Genomic DNA, 8,658 nt, shown 5'->3' with positions numbered 1-8,658 from the left:
TCAACCAAAGAATGTATGGTTGGAAACGGTAAGGATAATGTAGATTTGGCTGCGAGAGAAGCAGCCCAACGAAGAGAACAAGCTGCACGGGTTGCTGAAGAAGTAGCTATTAGAGATGCACAGATTATCTACGAAGAAGAGAGGGATCGGAGAATTGCTCAAAATCAACCCTTGGCTGCAGATCAGTTCGAAAATATAGCTCCCGGGACTGGGAGACCACTTGACGATTATGCTAGACCGGTCTACAATCAAGGTTTATCAAGTGTTAGACCACCTCCAATTGCAACAAACAATTTTGAGTTGAAGCAAGAGTTGTTTCAAACCCTTCCGAATTGTTGTGTCTTCAGAGGAAAGCCAAACGAAGATCCAAACCCACATCTAATGGACTTCGAGGAGATTATGAACACCTTTTAATAAAATGGTGTCATAAGATGCAGTGTATTTAAGGGCATTCCCCTTTTCTCTTAAACATGGGAGGATATGACCAAAACATTCCTTGATAAATATTTATCCTCAGCGAAGATGGGCAAGGTTAGATAAGAAATTCATAACTTCTACCAGAAAGATACTGAAACTATTTTTGAAGCGTGGGAGTGGTTTAAGGAGATTGTTCGAAAGTGTCAACATAGCGGAATTGAACTCTAGTAGCAACTCCAGGACTTTTGGGATGGATTGACACCAGACTCGCGTAGAACATTGAGCAATGGAGGCCCGTTGATGAAGAATATTTTGGAGGAGATAGTTACAATTTTTGATGAGTTATCTGAAGATGCAAATTAGTGGCCCTCTGAGAGTGCTAAAAGAAAAAGATCAAGTGGTGTTCACCAAGTTGATGCTAATACATCAGTGCAGGTACAACTGGATGCTATGGCTAAAGAGATACGAAAGCTGACCTTAGCCTCGATACAAAATGAGCCTCATGCAACTTGTGATATATGTGGAAGAGGACACCCTACTCATGAGTGTCAAGCCTCAATTGAGGAAGTAAATATTGTGGGAAACTACAATTTCAATGCAATGGGTCAGAAGCACCCCGATTTTTCATGGAGTTCACATGGAGGTACTGAGAATGCTTGGCAACAAAATAACTCTAGACCCTAGGGACAAGGAGCTCCAGTATACCAAAATCAGCAGAGGCAGCAATTTCAGCCCCAACAGCCCATTCATTCTGGTCTAGATGATCTAATGAAGGCCTTTATTATCAAGACAGATGAGAGGTTGGATGCCCATGGAGCAACTATTAAAGAGTTGGGCACATCTTTTCGAAACCTGGAGAGACAAGTGGGACATATTGCAACAATATTATCTGAGAGGGTTCCAGGAATTCTCCATGCTGATACCGAGAGAAATCCCAAAGAAATAGTGAATGCTGTAACTCTGAGAAGTGGGCAAGTGTTGAAAGATCCCACCTCGATCCAACATGATGTGAAACTTGAAAAAGAAAGCGGGGAGCAGCTGAAGAATGATGTTGTAAAAAGAAGAAGGGCCTGATAAAAGTTGAGAAAAAGAAGAAGACGGGAGAAACCTCGAGAAGGGAGGAACATGATGAGAGCGAGCAGATGCCTGATTTATCTTTCCCTCAAAATCTATATAGAGAAAAGCTGGACAAGCAGTTTGGGAGATTTCTGGATGTGCTGAAACAGGTTCATGTAAACTTACCATTCACAGAAGTTCTCTCACAAATGCCTGCTAATGCCAAGTTCTTGAAGGAGATCCTTACAAAAAAGAGGAATATAGAAGAGACCTCAGTGGTCAAGCTCACAGAGCATTGCAGTGCGATATTGCAAAATAAACTCCCACAAAAGTGTGGAGATCCAGGGAGTTTTATTATACCTTGCTCTGTAGGCTCTATTACTTTTGATAAGTCTTTATATGATTCTGGTGCCTCAACTAACTTAGTGCCTCTATCTATTTACAGGAACCGGAGAAGGAGATTGATGAGATACGGGCGGTGCTAATATCTTTGCAGCTGGCAGACCAAACGACTATAACACCTGATGGGATAGTGGAAGATGTGTTAGTTCAGGTGGATAAGTTCGTATTTCCTATGGATTTTATAGTGGTGAATATGGAGGAAAACAAGGAGGTCCCCCTCATCCTAGGAAGACCATTCTTAGCAACGGGTAGAGCGATACTAGATATACACGAGAGAAAACTCATGCTTAGAGTGGGTGAGGAGACTCTGACTTTTGAGATGAATGTAGAAAAGGGGGCACAAAAGGACAAACAAGATGCGAGTGTTGAGTGGAACATGAAGGGCTCGAAAGAGAAGGTTGCGGTGAGCTAGAAAGAAAAGTGTGGGTTGTACCCAAAGAAGTTTGAGAAGAAGTTTTTCGCATGGATGTGTGCATTAGTTCAGGCGCGAGAAATGGAGACTGACTTCGACTCAGGCCTCGTTACCTTATGCTTTTTAATTGTGTTATGGGGTCATGCCACAACTTAAAGTGTGGGGTGGGGGATATTTGTATGTATGTATATTAGTTTTAGTCTTATTTTTGTTAGTTGTAGTAGTTTAGTTCTTTTTGTTAGCTGTAGTAGTTTAGTTCTTTTTGTTAGTTGTAGTATATTAGTTTTAGTTTTTGTTAGTTGTAGTAGTTAGAGATAGAAATTCTTCTTGAAAAAAGCAATGAAAATAATAAAATTTTTATTTTTTCCCGACGATGGATATCATTCGACAGGTTTCTTGAGGGGGTAAAGTCGAAAGAAAAAGACAAAAATATTTTCTTTTGTTAAGTAGTGTAATAATTCCCCCTTGATTTTTCTTTGTGCCACGGTTCTATTTTACGGTTTTTGTTTGAATCGGGTGTAGTTAATTTTTATTTTTATTAGGAGTAGGAAACCTTGTGCTATGATTTGAATTGAAGACAATGTCTCTTAACTTTATTATACCTTGAGAATAGTAAGTACTTTAGTTGTGACGCTTAGGCTTAGATTTTGACTCTTGTATAAGTACCGTAAATTTTTTGATCTTAACTTTGCTTAACTGCTTTGACTAGAGTATCGTGATAGTCCAATCCTGAGTGAGTTATGTACCATGTGTGGGTGAGGTTTTGTGTTATTCTGTGCATTGCATTTGATATCTAGAACTTGCCCCGTGTGTTTGCAAAGCGAAATGGTAGTTTTATTCAGTCTTGGAAGGCAATAGGCGTTTCTTTGTTGAGCCAGTTCTATGCTTTTACCCACCTAATTGTTATGTATCATAGTTAACCCCTTTGAGCCTGTAATCCTGTTTCTTTGGCAACCACATTACAAGCCCTAACAATTTATTTGAATTGACCATCTATTTGAACCTTGTACCTCTCGTGAGCACTTGAATTTATTATGAACTTTGTAAAAGTGAAGTATGGGGTGGTTGGTTTGGATTTAGAGTGGAACTATTGAACTAAGGAGAAAGGTGTACTGTTTTGAAAAAGAAAGAGCCACTTGAATTGAAAAAGAAAGAAAAAATAAGTGTATGATTGTGAAAAATGTTCCTTGATAGTGGTAACTTGATGTAATTGTGCTTAAAGAAGTAGGGAGTTAATGTATATTGATGTGAAGGTGGAGTTTTGTTTTGACATAAGTGTGGGGTTTTGAATGGCTAATTGTATGTATTAAAAGTGCGTAGGAAGGTGTAGTCACTCTTATATCTAAATATATCCTACCCATCTCGCAACCTACATTATAACCAAATGAAGTCCTACTTGATCCTTGACTGAATAAGCTCAATTAGTAGAGTAGTACACTACGGGCAAGCCTATGGCACATCTTTTGTGGCATATGAATGTTGTTTCTGAGAGTGAGTGAATTCTTTCTATCTTGAGTTCTTAAATTTTATTGTGTGTGGAACTACTCTCTATTGTTGTGTGAGGGCACTTGATTCATGAAGGAAAGGCAATGTCATTGACCTCTGTGCTAGAGTAAGTGAGCGGGTTGTGAAAAGTATGTGGTGCTTTTGAGTCAAATTTTGAGGCAAGGATGTTACGTTAGAGTGCTTAATCTATTTTAATTATTCTTGGTGAGATGAGTTATGAAAGCTGTTGAAAAAGGTCATGTTTATCTGAAGTGTAGTTTAATTGCTCGAGGACGTGCAATGGGTTAAGTGTGGGGTGTTGATGAGAGGCTATAATCTCATATTTTAGTCACTTATTGCACTCTAATTCACTGTACTTTTTTCGTGTTTGAGCTTTAATTGGTAGTGGTTTGCACTTATTGCGTGTTTTATGCCTTGTAGGAGTGATTCCGAGCTCTGTAGATATTGTGGAATGAATTCAAGTGATTTGGAGCTTTGATGTTTGAGTAAAGGCCCAAGGGATTAAACTGGGATCGTGTTTGGGGATCGAGGACCAAGTCTGGATGTCAAAAATCGAAGTTTGGTCTGTACTCTGAGAAATCTCCACTGTCGCGGCGCGTGGGGCGCTGCGCCTGTGCAATTCTCTATTGCCTATCAGAACTAGCTCTCTGGATTTCCCCACCAATGCCCCGCATGGCGCGTCGCCCCATGTGGCGCGCCTGTGCAATTTTTACAGAGTGAAAATCCTATTTCGGCTGGGAGAAGACGGTTTCATCTAGGCCCGACCCTACTTGGTAAAAATACATGGTAAAATATTATTTTATGAACTTTTGACACATATTCGACCTAAGAAGGCTAAGGAGGAGTTGGAAGAACACGAGCACAAGGATTTCATCATTCCTTCCTCACTCAAGACCCGAGTTTGGATCAAATTTATGTTATCCATTACTTTAACTATATTTGTGATGAATTTCTCAATATCTATGGAGTAGTTCTATTTCGGGTATGATGGATCTGGTGTATTGATGATTGTTTGTGGATTATAACTCTAGTTTTTATATATTAAAGCTTTTTTTGATGATTTAATTATTGCATCTATATTCACTTGTTCATATAATCGAGAGAGGCATAACTTGATATATCTTTGCATTACATTGTTGGTTGAGTTCATTAATTCTTCTTAGTAATCGAAAGAGGCTAGTTGAATCATTGATTAAACCTAGTAGGAGGATAATCGAGAGAGGTTCTCCTAAAGACCAATCCATTACGCATTCTTTCATATCTTCACGAGCTTAAATTGGTTCATCTTGTGAGGTTTAAACTTAATCGAGAGAGGAGTTTTGCTGAACGTTTGAACTAATAATTGAGTGAATTCGAGAGACTCACTTGAACATTAGAAGTGAATTATCTAGAGTAAGATCCCGAACAATTATCTTGCACCTATCCTATCAACCCCTACTTTCTCCCACTGATAACTTCCTTGCTTACCTTTGTTTCGATTATCATTAGTCAATAGCTTTAGCTTCTTAGTTAATTTTATTTAGACATTTTATAATCTTAATTGTTGATCATCTTGGATAGAAACCAAGCTAGAAACTACAAGAACACAGTTTAAATCCAATCCTTGGATACGATATTATACAATACTATATTTGATTAGCGAGCATAATTTAGGTGTGTGTTTCGAGCTCGTCAGAGCTAGACAGAATTTGTAAATGAAACAGATCCTCTAATGCACTTTCATGGCTACAAGAACATCATAGTAGCAACAGAATATGACTTGGCTTTGGGAATTCTGCACCTAAGTGGGATCCCAAAAGCAAGTACCTCACACTCCCTGAGAACAAGATTTGAACACACTGTGGTAACACTGGTCACTATAAGAGTGAATGCACTGCAAAAGAGAAGGCAAGTCAAAAGAACAAAAATTTTGTTCTAGGGAAACATAGGTTGCCAAGTTGCGCTAAAAAAGAATTTGATTCATTCTTTTGCCTATAGAAAGGGACCCTTATAGTTTGGGTTCCTAAGACTAACCCCTGATTCCATTTTGCAGGTCCAAGTGAAGGGGATCAGCCAAATATGGTACATGTATAGTGGCTGCTTAAAGCATATGATAGGAAGGAAGAACCAGTTCCTTTAACTTGAGGACTTAAAGGAAGTAATGTCTCCTTTAGAAATGGAAAGAAAGGAGAGATCATTGGGGATGGAAAGGTAAGTAAGACTGATTATCACTCTATTGAGAATGTTTACTTGATAGATGGACTGAAGTATAATCTAATAAGTGTATCACAATTGTGTGATAGAGGTAACATGGTAACTTTCACCTCTACAAAATGCTTTGTGATTAATCTTACCACTAACAAGATAGTTTTGTAGGTAAAAAGAGTGAATAACATATATGTGGTGGATCTGTCCACACTTTCAGATAATGGACTCACTTGCTTAAGTGTGTTGGATAATGATCCCCCCTTTGGCACAAGAGACTTGGACATGCTAGTCTAAGCCAACTCAACAAACTAGTCTCCAAGGACTTGGTGATAGGGCTGCCTAACATTAAGTCCAAGGAAGATAAAGTATGTGAGGCTTGTGCAAGGGGAAAGCAGGTAAGATCCTCTTTTAAAAGCAAGAAAATGGTAAGCACTACTAGGACGATGGAACTAGTCCATATGGATCTTTGTGGACCAATGAGAACATTGAGTAGAGGTGATAAGAGATATATTATGGTGCTTGTTGATGATTACTCCAGATTTACTTGGACACTGTTTTTAACATCGAAAGATGAAGGATTTGATATGTTAACTTCATTTGTTAGAAAAACTCATAAATAACTAGGTAATCAACTTATATTAAATAGGTCTGATCATGGTACTAAATTTGAAAATACTAAATTTGCTGAATTTTGTGATGAGAATGGCATAGATCATAATTTTTCTGCTCCTAGGACTCCACAACAAAATGGAGTAGTTGAAAGAAAGAATAGGACATTGGAATAAATGGATAAGACTATGCTATTTGCTAGTAAATTGCCCCATAGTTCTTGGGGAGAAGCTGTGAACACTACATGCTACATCATAAATAGGTGCATGACTAGACCTCTTGTTGAGAAGAGTCCCTATGAGTTACTTAAAGGGAGAAAACCAAATATATCCCATCTTAGGGCATTTGGATGCAAGTGCTTTGTGCACAATAATGGAAAAGACTCCCTAGGAACATTTGATCCGAGAAGTGATGAGGGAGTACTCTTGGGATATTCTTCACATAACAAAGCTTATAAGATTTATAACAAAAGAACTATGCGTGTAGAAGAAAGTGTACATGGGATTTTTGATGAAACTAACATTCTTTCTGAGAGGTAGGAATAGGAATCCCAGACCGACGCTGCACCATAGAAAGGAACGGGTGATAGAACAAGTCCTTCCACCCAGGGCAACCTAATAGGGGGGACTGAACAAAGAGGAATTGATCCTCAAACCTCGAGGGAACTTGTCCATGAACCTGTTCCTCATAAGAAAATCATTGAAGGAACATCTAAGGGAAACCAGATGGTTGTGAAACCTTACAAGTATCAAAGTTATCATCCCATTGAGAACATAATCACTGATCTAACCTCTGGAATCAAAACAAGATCTTCTTTGAAGAATCTTTGTACTTTTGATGCTTTTTTATCTCTTATTGAACCTAAAAATATTGCTGAGGCTTTAAAGAATGCATACTGGGTGAATGTAATGAAAGATGAACTCAACCAATTTGAGAGAAGTCAAGTTTGGCATCTGGTACCAAGACCCAAGGACAGATAAGTAATTGGCACAAAATGGGTCTTTAGGAACAAAGTTGATGAAGATGGAACAGTTACAAGGAACAAGGCAAGATTAGTAGTTAAAGGATATAGTGACGGCATAGACTATGATGAGACTTTTTCTCCAGTTGCAAGATTGGAAGCAATTAGACTCCTTATAGCCTTTGCTGCTTACATAAAATTCACTCTCCATCAGATGGATGTCAAGAGTGCCTTCCTCAATGGCTATCTAAAGGAAGAAGTATTTGTCAAGCAACCTCCGGGCTTTGAAATCAAGGAAAGTCCTGATCATGTGTACAAGCTTGACAAGGAACTTTATGGGCTTAAGTAGGCTCCAAGAGCATGGTATGAAAGATTGTCAAGATTCCTACTTGAGCATGGCTACAAGAGAGGTAAAATTGATAATACTTTGTTCTTGAAAGAAAAAGGTAAAGATCTCTTGGTAGTTCAGATATTTGTTGATGATATAATCAAAGGAGCAACTGCTAAAATGTTAAGTAAAGAATTTGCTAAACTAATGAGGAGTGAATTTGAAATGAGTATGATGGGTGTGCTTAATTTTTTTAGGCTTACAAATTAAACAAAATTCAAATGGAACTATGATCCATCAGCAGAAGTATGTGAACGAGTTGCTTAAAAGGTTTAAAATGGAAGATTCTGAAGAAATCAACACTCCTATAACAACAACCACAAAATTGGATATAAATGAACCTGGTTCATCTTTTGATCAGAAGATGTATAGGGGAATGATTGTCTCTTTATTATATCTCACTGCTAGTAGACCTGACATTATTTTCAGTTTAGGCCTTTATGCTAGATTTCAAGCAAATCCAAAGGAGTCTCACTTGATTGTTGTCAAGAGGATCTTGAGATACTTAAAAGGCACCACTGGATAGAAAGAGCACTTCAGGTATGGCACACTTTCTTGGCTCATGTCTTGTGTCTTGGGCCACCAAAAAGCAAAATTATATGGCCTTGTCTACTATTGAAGCTGAGTATGTGGTTGTTGCCTCATGTTGTGCTCAATTGTTGTGGATCAAACAACAATTAATAGACTTTGGAATTGTGTAACTTGTATCCCCATCTTTTG

The 8,658-nt window shown here is 38.3% G+C and overlaps 1 non-coding gene across 1 annotated transcript; it reads right to left on the bottom strand.

Moving 5' to 3' along the window:
- Positions 1–528: 528 nt before the first annotated feature.
- LOC117278111 (small nucleolar RNA R71) lies at positions 529–635 on the bottom strand. Its single transcript, XR_004508430.1, has one exon. It is a non-coding gene; the product is annotated as a small nucleolar RNA R71 (small nucleolar RNA).
- Positions 636–8,658: the final 8,023 nt, after the last annotated feature.

Source organism: Nicotiana tomentosiformis, chromosome 6 (assembly GCF_000390325.3).
Source record: "Nicotiana tomentosiformis chromosome 6, ASM39032v3, whole genome shotgun sequence".
NCBI lineage: Eukaryota > Viridiplantae > Streptophyta > Magnoliopsida > Solanales > Solanaceae > Nicotiana > Nicotiana tomentosiformis.
Note: the sequence above shows the minus strand (reverse complement) of the source record. Positions and strands in the feature narration are given on the sequence as shown.